We start from the raw sequence: 14,679 nt of genomic DNA, 5'->3' as shown, positions 1-14,679 counted from the left end.
AACCACAGGGAAAGTAGCTTCAATATCTTTAGCTCTGCAGTATCAGGCTTTTTTCCAATATTACATTTTTGGACTCGGCTATAGCGGCTCCAAAAACGCAGTTTTTATGACTTCACATTATAGTGGTGTAAAGTACAGTGTATTCATCGCCTAAAGGTGAACTGTAGGCAGATTGAAAATACAGGAATTAATGCAGCTTTTTAATCCTCAATACATCAAATGAAAGTAATTGCACTTCACCTGGCATCAGCCTCTTGCAATTGCTGTACATGAGAACTGGAGTGTAACAGGAAAAACTAGCACAAGGTGGGTGTAATGCCGCATACACACCATCACTTTATGTGATGAAAAAAAACGACATTTTCTGTGAAGTAAAAAACGACGTTTTTGAAACTTAAATTTTCAAAGACGAAGTTGCCTACACACCATCGTTTTTCTCACAATGTTCTAGCAAAGCGAGGTTACCTTCACCACGTTTTTCCATTGAAGCTCGCTTCATAACTATCTTCTGGGCATGCGCGGGTGTAAAAACTTAGTTTTAAACGACGTTTTTTGCTACACACGGTCAATTTCTGTGAAGTAAAAAACGACGTTTTGAAAAACGACACAGCATGCTTCAATTTTTTTTGGTCGTTTTTCAGAAGACATAAAACAACGTTTTCCCCCACCCACAGTCATTTAAAGTGACGTTTTGAAAAACGTCATTTTTTTTCATCACATAAAGTGATGGTGTGTACGCTGCATAACTTGGATGTGACTCGCTGTCCCTCTGCAAAGTCAGACCCACTGTTGCACCACTGTTGCATGTAAAACATTCAGGTGTCTTTCAAGAAACTTTTGAGGGATAACATTGAAGTTTATGACCCCCAAGTTGCATGAAAGTCAGACTGAAGTAGTGCATGAACTACTATTAAGTCGCTGTGACTTTAATTAGATTATATATGAATGGTTATCATTGAAAAACTTGGGGTACGACTTGATGCGACTTTGATGTGCTAAGTAGCATGACAAGTTGCACAAGTGTAAATGGAGTCTTAGGGTTCATTTACACTGGGTGCTTGACTGCATCCCTGTGCAGGTTTGTGTTTTCCCAGTACAGGAATGCACAGATAGTAAGTGCATTCTTGTGTCGGCAGTCTGTTGGGACATGAAGCTGGACGGACAGAGCCTATATGACATGCGAGTGCAGTTCCCCAAATGCACACCGGATTTGTTTGGGTAAATGTACCCACACGCACCTGTATGTCATATTGGGATACAGCGGCTATGTCTGTGTAGCAGCGTGGTGTAATAGACTTCTATGGACTATCAGCAAGGGGATGCAAGCAACACCTGTGCATTCCTGCGCTGGGAAAACATGGACCTGCACGGGGCAGTCAAGTGCCCGGTGTGAACGAACCCTAACGGACTAGGGCGGAGCGGGTCCTACACAACCTGGGATTAGAGAATGTAGGTTGAATGATGCTGGCCATCAAGCTGAGAACATCTAGGGGCAGAAAAAAAAAAAGATTGTAGGTTAAATTTCTGGATTGTGGGTAAATATGGCAGCAAATCTGGTTTTGAGATTGTACCTTTAAATGGGTTATTCTTTTTATTTTGTTTTTGGTTGGTGTTTTACTTCAGGAAGGCCACACACTTTTCAAACTATACAACCCTTAAAGTGGAACTAAAGTCTAGGATACTCCTATTCTGCAACGACCCAACACTAATAAGGTCCCACGCCAGGGCTAACATCTTCTGGCTGCCGGTCTTGGGCCATCTTAATTGGCCAGTGCAGGATGACATCACTCCTGCACATGTATGGGTCAGTTTATATTCAAGAGAGGGCAACACACTGTGTAGATCAGCAAAATATACCAAGACCTAACACTTCAAATCTAAGGATAATCCAAAGCTGTCCATGCACCTTTTCTGAGCGTGCAATCACCTGTAGCTTTCCAAAAATTATGTATTTGAGGGCCTAGCCCAGCTATGTAGACAGTCTATTCTCTTTGCTTCCAGCCAAGAGACATTCTTGCATTACAAGTTGTTGGTAATCTTTAAAGGGGTTGTAAAGGAAAAAAAAAATTCCCCTAAAAAGCTTCCTTTACCTTAGTGCAGTCCTCCTTTACTTACCTCATCCTTCGATTTTGCTTTTAAATGTCCTTATTTCTTCTGAGAAATCCTCACTTCCTGTTCTTCTGTCTGTAACTACACACAGTAATGTAAGGCTCTCTCCCTGGTGTGGAGAAAGCCTCCTGAGGGGGGAGGGGGCGAGCAGGAGGGTCAGGATGCCCACTAACACACAGCTCCTTTCTCTATCTGCAAAATAGAGTGTCCTCACCCTCCTGCCCGCCTCCTCCCTCCTCAAGAGGCTTTCTCCACACCAGGGAGAAAGCCTTGCATTACTGTGTGGAGTTACAGACAGAAGAATAGGAAGTGAGGATTTCTCAGAAGAAATAAGGACATTTAAAAGCAAAATCTAAGGTTGAGGTAAGTGAAGGAGGACTGCACGAAGGTAAAGGAAGCTATTTAGGGGAAAAAATGTTTACCTTTACAACCCCTTTAAGGAAAGTGTGCAATCCGATGGTTACTTGTAAGTCTATGATTACAGGCAGATATTTTGGAGGATAAAACCAACTAATTGAGGATGTTATCAATTCATTATGGACTATTGATTATTTCTGAGCCATGAGGCACTATAGAAGAAATGTGGATAGAACGGAATACCGGATAGGGTTGCATATTTATTTATAGAGATAGAAAACCCATTTGTCTTGTTAGAGATGCAGAGACTGCACATCATGCATTTTCCGGCACATATTTGTGTATTACACATGGGTGAGCACTCTGATGCTGTGCAGCATGCATATAAATGATGTCTTTAGCGGCTGGCCTGCAGCAAGTGCCCTCTCCAGGAAGAAAAAAGCCCAACACGAGTTCTCCTGCAGGTAGCACTTATACATGTCCAAAAAAACTGTGCTTTTATGGCCCTCTTGAATGAAGGCTGACTGTAGGAAGTGGTGAGGTTGGGGTTAACCACATAAAATTTAAGGTCTCTCAGAAGCAGATACAGAATTGTATTACACATAGGTTTTTAAATGCAGTCAAACAGCTGTGAACAAATCCTCAGAGAGACCCGAGCCTGTACATTGGAAATCTACAGGAAGTGGCAACCCCAGGGAAGCAAGAGAGCCCCACCGGGAATGAACTGGTCTTACCTGTGAGGGCAATCATCCCTTCTCTTTCCTGTGCGTGCACAGCATCATACTGGTGTGTACAAGAAATATTGGCTCTGGTGATCAAAGAAATTTTATATATATATATATATATATATATATATATATATATATATATATATATATATATATATATATATTATACAGTTGTGCTCATAAGTTTACATACCCTGGCAGAATTTATGGTTTCTTGGCCATTTTTCAGAGAATGTGAATAACACAAAAACATTTCTTACACTTAAGGTTAGTGTTTGGCTGAAGCCATTTATTATCAATCAACTGTGTTAACTCTTTTAAAATCATAATGGCAACAGGGAAACTACACAAATGACCTGGAAAAGTTTATGCAGTATTGCAAGGCTTTCTCCCTGGTGTGAAGTGTCGTTCTCGCCCCCTCCCTTGGACTACTGGAGAGTCAGGACGCCCACTAACACACAGCTCCTTTCTCTATCTGCAACATACTGATTCTCCTGTAGTCCAAGGGAGGGGGCAAATGCACCTTTGCGCACTGGTACTGATTAGTATTCCAAAGTTTCTCTTTCGGTTTCACTCTCTCAGCTAATGTGATCCCAGTACTAACGAGAGGCAGGAGAGGGGTCCTTCTTATTAACCCATGACATCATTGGTTCTCAGGACACTGGCAGCTAGAAGGTTGTAATAATGCACAATGAAAACCTGCATCTTTATGTAACTAATGGGAAGCCTTGATCCACCCGCTGGCTTGTATACCGTTTTTGGGCAATTTTTAGGTATTTTGCCAAGGCACCCTGATTAAAAAAAGGCTGGTCTAGAGGCGTTTTTTTTACTTCAGCACTTACAGAAGGAAATAAAATCCTTTTTGTTGTGTGTTTTTAGAGAGCAGTTTTCTGGCAGAAAAAAAAATACAAAAAATGCTCAAAATTAGATATTTTTTATTTATTTTTTCTTATGACTAGAGCACTGTTTGTTTTTTTTGTTTTTTTAAGCCAGCGTACATGGACCCTAAAAATTCTTCTTTTCATCCCCCTTAAAAGGACCACAAACCAAATAATGGGAATACATATCTCTATTGAATTTATTTAGGCACTGTGGCCCAGATTCACAAAGAGTTACGCCGGCGTATCAGTAGATACGCCGACGTAACTCCGAATCTAAGCCTGTCGTATGTTTAAGTGTATAATCAAACTGAGATACACTTAAACATGCCTAAGATACGACGGCCTGCACCGTCGTATCTTAGGGTGCAATATTTACGCTGGCCGCTAGGTGGCGCTTCCATTGAATAGAATGTGCAAATGAGTCGTTACGCAGATTCACCAACGTACGCTTGCCCGTCGCAGTAAAGATACGCCGTTTCTGTAAGAGATACGCGGCGTAAAGATAAACATGCCCCCTAGGTGGCGTATCCAATGTTAAGTATGGCTGTCGTTCCCGCGTCGCAATTTTAAATTTTACGTCGTTTGCGTAACTCGTCCGTGAATGGGGCTGGATGCCATTTACGTTCACGTCGAAACCAATGACGTCCTTGCGACGTCATTTAGTGCAATGCACGTCAGAAAATTTTAGGGACGGCGCATGCGCGGGAACGCGCCTAATTTAAATGCTGTACGCCCCCTACCCGGCTCATTTGAATTAGGCGGGCTTGCGCCGGGGGATTTACGCTACGCCGCCGCAACTTTACAGGCAAGTTCTTTGTGAATAAAGCACTTGCCTGTAAAACTTGCGGCGGCGTAACGTAAATGACATGCGTTACGCCGCCACAGTTTTACGCCCATCTACGAGAATCTGGGCCTGTATCTTCATGAGACTCAACAAGTTTTGAGAAATGGTTCAGTAAATACAAGCTGTAATGAGGGAGAGGTGGGATCCCTTGCATTTAACACAATGTTTATATGTGCCCTTATTTAGGTTAAAGGGGACTTATAAGCATGGCATTATGGAGCTGTTGCTGACTTGCTTGGAGCCCCTGACCAGGAGCAAGCATGCAAAATGGAAGGGCAGTCTTTACTGGCTACTTGCTTGTAGCAGAGAAGCAAGAATGAGAATGACAGCCCTGGAGTCTGCTCCTTTTTTTTGTTTTTATTTTTTATTTATTTTTAGCAAGTCGGCAGTGACAGCTCTCGTATTTCTATCCCCAGATATTCCTTTTAATAGGTTAAATCATCCTCCCATTCACAGCACTTAGATCTGCGTCTTTTTGAGAAAAGTATTTGCACTACATTTGGAATGTGTAGTACCAAAATGTTTGCCAACGCCGTTTCTGGCATGACTTTGTAGAATAATTCTTGAATACTTCTTTTTTTTTTTTTCCCTCTAAATCCTATTTTACAATAAATTAAACCGTATGCGAAAGTCTGCAAATGTTAATTATTGAATTGCTACTTCTTTTCATTGTGTGTGAATAGATTCGGCAGACTTGTGCCTATCTCAAACTTACACAAGCCTCTACGTTCAAGGATGGCAGAACACACAGATAATAGAACTTGTACTAGCTAGCAGTGTATAATGGCAGAATGTCTACAATGAATATGACATTTGTATGCCGTGTACCATCTTCCCGTGCCTTGTTCATCTTGCCCTAAATGTTAATGTATTAGTCATGGTACACTATGTCCAAAGCTCTGTACCGGTTGTGCAAAATAAATAAATAAAATCACTTTCTTTTTTTGATTTATTAAAAAAAAAAAAAGACTATATTTTAAGGCAATAAGTTATGGGATCAAAAGCACAACAATTTTATAAGTGCTTCAAAAAATCTGCAGAAAACAATAATTCTAGCAACGACAGAGCATATCTTAAAGGGGTTGTAAAGGTAAAAAAAAAAAATCCCTAAATAGCTTCCATTACCTTAGTGCAGTCCTTCTTCACTTACCTCATCCTTCGATTTTGCTTTTAAATGTCCTTATTTCTTCTGAGAAATCCTCATTTGCTGTTCTTCTATCTGTAACTCCACACAGTAATGCAAGGCTTTCTCCCTGGTGTGGAGAAATCCTCTTGAGGGGGCGAGCAGGAGTGTCAGGACGCCCACTAACACACAGCTTCTTTCTCCATCTGCAAAGTAGAGAGCGTCCTGACCCTCCTGCTTGCCCCCTCCCCCCTCAAGAGGCTTTTTCCACACCAGGGAGAAAGCCTCGCATTACGGTGTGTAGTTACAGACAGAAGAACAGGAATTGAGGATTTCTCAGAAGAAATAAGGACATTTAAAAGCAAAATCGAAGAATGAGGTAAGTGAAGGAGGACTGCACTGAGGTAAAGGAAGCTATTTAGGGATTTTTTTTTTACCTTTACAACCCCTTTAAGTTGCGGCAACCATATACACTTCAATTTTATTATTCGATCTATGTGCAATTTGGACAGGATGATTGAATCGGAAACCAATCCAATAGCCGTAATTTCTCTTTCGATCTATTAGACTTGGTTTAGATCCAGGACAGAAAATTGATTGTTTTATGTCAATCAGCAGAACCAAGATGATTCAGTGTTAAATTTGATCTTATTTCAATTGATCTCATTATGACGTTGCCGGTTTTAAACAGGGTTATGAAAAATAATCTACCCATCTGCTGAATTCCACTTCCAACATCAGACTGTGATGTCCACTATTGACTGATTATTCCTATTGGGAAAGATTTATCAAAGTTTGTATGGCCACCAGACCTTGTAGACCTTAGAGCAGGGGTCTTCAAACTTTTTAAAGAAAGGGCCTGTTTACTGTCCTTCAGACTTCAGAGGGGCTGGACTGTGGCCAGTGGGAGTAGTAAATGTCCTGGCATTGATGGGAGTTAATTTCCCATCATTGGTGTCGGTGAGTGGGAATAGTGCCTCATCATTGGTGTCGGTTGGAGGAATAGTGCCCTGTCGTTGGTGTCAAGAGTGTTTTTTTTTTGTCATCTCTAAATTGTCTACTTTTGAGAGAGACAAACCTCTACAATATAATCCCTGTCACACTAGGAATAGTGACCCATCATTGGTGTCAGTGGGAGGAATAGTGACCCATCATTGGTGTCAGTATGAGGAATAGTGACCCATCATTGGTGTCAGTGGGAGGAATAGTGACCCATCATTGGTGTCAGTGGGGGGGAATAGTGACCCATCATTGGTGTCAGTGGGAGGAATAGTGACCCATCATTGGTGTCAGTGGGAGGAATAGTGCCCCGTCATTGGTGTCAAGGCAGGTAAATACAAATATTTTTTCAGACATCACAGTTCTCCCTGCTTTAAACATTTTGAGAATAAAACATTCTCTAAATTGTCTACTTTTTAGAGAGACAAACCTCCGCAATATAATCCCTGTCACACTAGCAGGCTGTCACACAGTTTTAAGCCTATCCTGGGATATGTGCAAGCTATTTGCAAGCTGAGTGATTTATCTTGGGAGGCTTTTGTTGTGCAATGCGTTACCAGGGCTGACTGGCAGAAAGCCATATTATTTATTTTTCATTCAGTCTACATTACAGACCATGCCGGAGTGAGATTCTCGTTGCCATTACTAAGAAAAACAGAGCTGGGCATTCATAGTGGGGAGAGCTAACCACTGAAATCCCAGAGATAGACATTATATAGGCTGCATGTAAGCTTCTGATCATTTATACAAAGGCACATATACAAACTATGGCCCAGATTCTGAAAGAGCTTACGACGGCACAACGCCATGCGCGCCGTCGTAAGTCCTAATCTGGGCCGTCGTATCTATGCGTCTGATTCTTAGAATCAGTTACGCATAGATAACCATTGGATCCGACAGGCGTAAGGCTCTTACGCTGTCGAATCTTAAATGCAATTTTTTTTTCCGCCGCTAGGTGTCGCCTCCGTCGTTTTCCCGATCGAGTATGCAAATTAGCAAAATACGCGAATTCCCGAACGTACGCGCGGTCGACGCAGTGAAGATACGACGTTTACGTTAGATTTGCGACACGTAAAGTTGCCCCTGCTATATAAGGGGCAACCAATGTTAAGTATGGCCGTCGTTCCCGCGGCGAAATTTAATAATTTACCTTGGTTGCGTAAGTCGTCCGTGAATGGGAATGGACGCCATTTACGTTCACGTCTAAACCAATGATGTCCTTGCGACGTCATTTCGCGCAATGCACGTTGGGAAACTTTAGGGACGGCGCATGCGCAGTACGTTTGGCGCGGGAACGCGCCTAATTTAAATGATCCACTCCCCCTACACGGATCATTTGAATTAGGCAGGCTTGCGCCAGGGAATTTACGCTACGCCGCCGCAACTTTACAGGCAAGTGCTTTGTGAATCAAGCACTTGCCCGTAAAACTTGCGGCGGCGTAACGTAAACGAGATACGTTACGCCCGCATAGTTTTACGCCGAGATACGAGAATCTGGGCCTATGTCTACATAAAGGGTAACTGCACTTTTGAGGGGGAAAAAAAGCAACTAACAAAAAATATATTAAGGGGGGGGGGGGGGGAATGCAGGACTTTAAATGAGACACCCTTGACAAATGTCTCCATCCCTAATCAATTTATATCTTAAAGGAGGGAGTTCGGGACTTTGAGGCACAAAGGTGGAACAATGGATACATTTAGAGAAAAGCAAGTTTAATAAAGTTACACAAGTTATACATATGCCTTGGCCAGCAGGCTCCATGTAAAGACATAAGTTAACAACGAATATTAAAATTGTCTAAATCACAACATGTTATGGTAACATAATACATCTAGGGTAGTCTATAGATACTGAAAGGCTCATTGACTCGACAAGTTTCAACGACTATCGCCTCATCAGGTGCAGATGCATTAACAAATAATATAGTTTATACAATTGCTACACTGTAGCCATATCGTAATTGGATGTTATTAAAAATTAACCATTCCTTTTCAATCTGCAGCACGTCAAGTCATTTTCTGTAAAAATCAATGCAAAATTTCCCCAGTTTTCAATATATAAGTATTGTTCCATTTCTTTTGAGAGCATAAATTCATCCCATTTTTGCCATATTACTGGCATTTGACTATTAATGTATCCTTCTTCTCTTATTTGTTTTTCCATATATTGTATTTCATTCATTTCACATATCCAATCTTCAACCTTTGGGCTCTTATTTTCTCTCCATTTACATGCTATTATTCTAGCTGCAGATGTCATATGGTGACACATATATTTTTTAATGTTCTTTATTGATTCGGGTATCAAAAATAATAGTGAGGTATCCAAATTTAGACTCCTCTATTCCCGTTACCTTCTGATATACTTCATAAACTATTTCTCAGAACTTTCTCACCATTAGACATTCATATCACACCTTTTGTAACATGTTACATCCAGACCCATATGAAATGTACTGGCCCCTGCACTCCCCTGATCTCCCCACTCACTGCCACAATCTAAAGAAAACCCAGCCGTGCTGAGTTCTGTGACTGAATGTACTACAATCACCAGCAGCTTTTACTGCTGTCGGCTTGTAGTTCTCAATGAACTACCACGGTGCTGTTGAGTGTTTTTGTAGTTCATTGATGTCGGTGTAAAACTTTCCAGGCTCCTGCAAAAAAAAACGTACATTTATTTTTTTAAAAGGTGACCTTCTCCTTTAATAATGAAGAAATTACTTCTGTTCAGATTTTTGTTTGGGTGATCCATGTGCATTGCAGGGATTTTATCGGTGTTTTTGAGTTAAGCCTCATATACACGATCAGATTTTCCGACGGGAATTGTGCGTTGACAGACTGTTGGCCTAAAATCCGACAGTTTTGTACGCTCCATACGCTCTGCCATCAAAAGAAGCTTAAAATTAGGCTTGGTAAAGTTACTTGGGCATTAACAACCCATTTTTTTTTTTTTACTCATGTGGATGATGAAAAACATATATCAATGCATCTCTATGGAAAGAATGCATGTAAACGGATGATCATTAGTTTACATCCGCATCCGTCAACATCTGTTTTTTTGTTTTTAATGGCCAAAGCCCTACTTTTGTTGGATTAAAATGTAAAGATGTAAACAAACATCCATTTTTGGATGTAAACAAACTGACCTAAAAGCTGACGAGCAGCTGATGAGAAACTGATGTAAACGTCATCCGTTTTTTCTTTGAAGCAACGTGACTAAACTAATGAAATGATCCCCTATAGTGCTTTATGTAGACAGGCTAATATATATATATATATATATATATATATATATATATATATATATATATATATATATATATATATATATATATAATATATATATATATATAACCAGGGCTCAAAATTTCAAGTCCTGAGCTACTAGCCAGGCCTCAAGAGTTACTCGCCACCAGTTGCCCCACCTAATTCATACACTGCCCTGCGCCTAATTGAACCTGTAAACACGCCCTTGTAGATTATCTCATGGAATGACAATGTTTTATGCAGAATCAAGTTACAAAATTAAATATTACCAATAACAACTTTAACAAAATGGGACGGGGCACTGGGGGCAGACCAGAGGGACAGGGCACTGGGGGCAGACCAGAGGGACAGGGCACTGGGGGCAGACCAGAGGGACAGGGCACTGGGGGCAGACCAGAGGGACAGGGCACTGAGGGCAGACCAGACCAGAGGGACAGGGCACTGGGGGCAGACCAGAGGGACATGGCACTGGGGGCAGACCAGAGGGACATGGCACTAGAACTGGGTCTCTTCCCCATTCTCTTGCGGTCTCCTCTGCAACTCCCATCCATCCTCTCTCTCTCTCCCATTCATCTCATCATCAGGAGCCTGTGTGTGCGGCTCCACGCTTGCATGTCCCCACTTCTCCCTTTTATTCAGGCTGGCAGAGAGGAGAGGAGCTGCAGCGCAGTGGGAGGAAGTACAATCCAGCGCTGAGATCCACACAACTGCACAGCCATTGACACCATAGCACAGCGCACAGCACACATTGAGACCAGTCTGTTCACAGTGCTCAGGCTAAACTGTTGGACACTTACATAGAGCACAAGGAGAAGAAAACTGCACAAACTAGAAGGCTGCCGCTCTCATGTCAGGGCAACTTTCAGTGAGCGCTGCACCGGAGTGGTAATTTTTGCAATCCTCCACCTCACTCATTACTTTCTGCTCTCCAGCTACATTGGTCGGGGCCCAGGGGAGGGGGGCAGGCTCAGAGAGGTCATACTGTTAGGTCCCATGGCTTAATGAGAATTGTAAGAAGAGCACCTGTGTACTGCTCTACCTGTGCGCGGCTCAACAGACTACTTTTCCCGAGCATGCACCTTTCCTCTTCGGCCGCCAATCTCATCTGGACTCTAAGTGTAGGCACAGATTGGAGGGAGATTGGTCATGCAGCCCTGTCATCACTCGCCCCCAGCTTAAATCCACTCGCCAAATGCTAGTAGGCGAGTGGAAATTTTGAGGGCTGTATATGACAATAAGTTAAATATGGGTTACATTTGTAAAGTTGATGATACCCATTATATAATGGTCAGTTGATATTTAGGATCCTAAACAATAGCCTTCATTTACAGTTGAAATGGAGTAGCCACGCACTTTTCTAAATTCTTTTAGAATGTTTTTTACATGTTTGACAAAAGCCACAGGGATGCATAAAAAATAGGAGGTTTAGCCTCATTCACACCACCATGTGTGTTTTTTTTTATTTTTTTTGGCGTGTCGCCCATAGCACAGCCCATTCATATGTGCGACAACGCGCCAAAGAAGCTCCTACACCTTTTTTTATGGGCGTAAAACTTTGATTGTTTTTTACCGCACGTTAAATTTAAAGCACATTTGTTGCTACTTTATTTCTAAGTAGTTCTTAGCAGACATATCGGGCAGAGCTGTATTTATTTAGAGTTCTTGATGCACAAAAAACACATGTTCTTCTTTTATAGAGGCGTTTAGCTAATTTTGGACAAGCTGACATTACATATTTACTGCTAAAGTTAAAACCAGACAGGGCTTTTTGAAGCAGCTTGCCATCAGATTCATGTGCTCAGGGGCGTGAATTTTTTAAAAAAACTACTTGTTCAAGGGGCTAAACTACTTGTCCTGATTAAAAAAATAATAATAATTTCCAGGATGGAAAATATGAAGGGTTGATGTTTTTTTATTAGGCAGAGGTGCTTTTATGAATATCTGGGGCTTTTTAAAATGAAAGGGGCTTTATCGCAACGTAAACTTTTAATGCTTTTTATTTTTTGCTAGAAAATTTCTTAGAACTTCTAACATTATATATTTTTTAAAGCAGATGCCCTAGATCTCTCCTCTGCACTTAAAAGCATTTGATCACATCAAGATCGTTGTGATCAAATGCTTTCCATTTTTTAAAATGGCATCAGGGAAACCAGAAGTGATGTATGCTGAATGCAGAGCGGTTCCAGTCTTTGTTTTCCTCTGTGATCAGCCAGCAGATGGGACGGGGAGGGGAACATCTTCTACCGCTGCTTGTAAAAGTGATCGCCACTCGGATTATTTTTACGAGAGAGTCGACCACTTGCTCTAAACCCTGCTGCTTGCCTTAAATGTAAAAAAAAATAAACTGGCATCCAGGACTTTTTGGGCGATAGGAATTAAACATCCCTGTATGTTATATAGCCCATCAATTGGGTGCCTGCAGAGGAAGAGATGTCAGATCAGCAGAGAGTCTTCTGACTCATCCCCCCCCCCACTTTCTCAGTTCTGATTGTAATTTTAAAACCACGTAACACGACAAACTCAGACTACAGTCCTTATGGATATATAGTGTATATATATATATATTTCTTTATATCATCCTATAAGAAAGCTCTGTTTTCCAGGGGACTTCATCCCCTGAGGAAGCCCAATTTCAGGGCAAAACATGTTGGGAACAACGTCAATCTTTACCCATAAGCACTGTATTCTGAGTTTGTCCTGTTGCATTGTTTTTAAATACAAATTTTACTGATGTTAAAAAAAAATGCTTTTCTTTTTAAATTAATCTCCTTGGATTCACTTACTAGTCTATGCACCTTAAAAATCCCATAAATGTCCTAATATTCTGCTAAAATATGTTGTGACACAGATATGAGCGACACAGATTCTGATTTATATAATCTCAAACATTGCAAAGGAGAACCTTGGATATAATTATACAGTCATATGTAAATACCTCTTACCATTGTTATAAAAAGTTAAAGAATTCCAAGTATGGATATTTTATACATAGTTGCATTGAACCAGCTTGGACCAATGTAACTATGTATATACCATACCTAGCTGTATAGATGTGCACAGTCTATAGCATTAGGGTGTGCACCCCAAAGTTAAAGGGGTTGTAAAGGTTTCCCCCCCCCCCCTAAATAGCTTCCTTTACCTTAGTGCAGTCCTCCTTCACTTACCTCATCCTTCCATTTTGCTTTTAAATGTCCTTATTTCTTCTGAGAAATGCTCACTTCCTGTTCTTCTGTCTGTAACTCCACACAGTAATGCCAGGCTTTCTCCCTGGTGTGGAGAAAGCCTCTTGGGGGGGGGGGGCGAGCAGGCAAGTCAGGACACTCTCTACTTTGCAGATAGAGAAAGGAGCTGTGTGTTAGTTGGCGTCCTGACACTCCTGCTCGCCCCCTCAAGAGGCTTTCTCCACACCAGGAAGAAAGCCTCGCATTATGGTGGCGAGTTACAGACAGAAGAACAGGAAGTGAGCATTTCTCAGAAGAAATAAGGACATTTAAAAGCAAAATGGAAGGATGAGGTAAGTGAAGAAGGACTGCACTAAGGTAAAGGAAGCTATTTAGGGAAAAAAAAATTTTCCTTTACAACCCCTTTAAAACGTGTGTGTATGTGTATATTTACTGACGGTGTCAGTAGAGTAGTGGATGGTGTTCTTGGGGCAGAGATTGGTTTCAGTAGGGCAGTGGATGGTGCCAGAAGTTTTTTATTTTTATTATTTTAATTTTTACAATTGGTTTGAATTATTTTATTACAATTATATATTTTTTTTTTAAAGAGCCCTGTTAGTGGGCTTTGGTAAAATATCAGGAGTCTAAACGGGGAATCTGCGCCACACAGGGTAATAAGGGTGTGCCCAGGCACACCTGGCACACCCTGTGCGCACACCTATGCCTGGCTGATACTTATGGAACCAGGAAATCACTGAAGTAGACCCCACTACTCCAGTGATCTATACTTGTTTCCGAGTCCTGTGCTGAGCAGCTGGCCTGCTGTATTGTTAACACAGTAGTTTGGTTACTCAACATGGACACCATTCAGAGAATGCTTCGCGTTTTCTGAATGAATGCAAAGCGTTCCCTGATTGGATCAGGTGGAGAGTGAGACACCACTGCCCCACCTCGTCCAATCAGAAAACAGTTGCTTTTGGGTCCCATGCCAAGAGACTACCCTGCTGCATTGTGAACACAGGAGGTTGGCCACTTGATACGGCTGCTACACAGAGAATGCTTTCTCATTGCAAAGCGTTCTCTGGTTGGATGAGCTGGGGTGGGGGGACATCACGCTCTCCAGTCAGAGGGTGGTTTGCAGGGCAGCTGCTCGGTATGGGACCCGGAAGCAAGTGGAGGTCACTGGAGTAGCTTTGTCTAATTTAGTCAT

At 41.6% G+C, this 14,679-nt stretch overlaps 1 protein-coding gene across 5 annotated transcripts in view; it reads left to right on the top strand.

Moving 5' to 3' along the window:
* The window catches only part of ASAP2 (ArfGAP with SH3 domain, ankyrin repeat and PH domain 2), a 344,117-nt gene that overhangs the window by 278,346 nt on the left and 51,092 nt on the right, over positions 1 to 14,679 (top strand). The gene's annotated exons all lie outside the window — the stretch shown is intronic.

Source organism: Rana temporaria, chromosome 4 (genome assembly GCF_905171775.1).
Source record: "Rana temporaria chromosome 4, aRanTem1.1, whole genome shotgun sequence".
Taxonomy (NCBI): Eukaryota; Metazoa; Chordata; class Amphibia; order Anura; family Ranidae; genus Rana; species Rana temporaria.
This window is presented reverse-complemented; position numbering and strand designations above follow the sequence as displayed.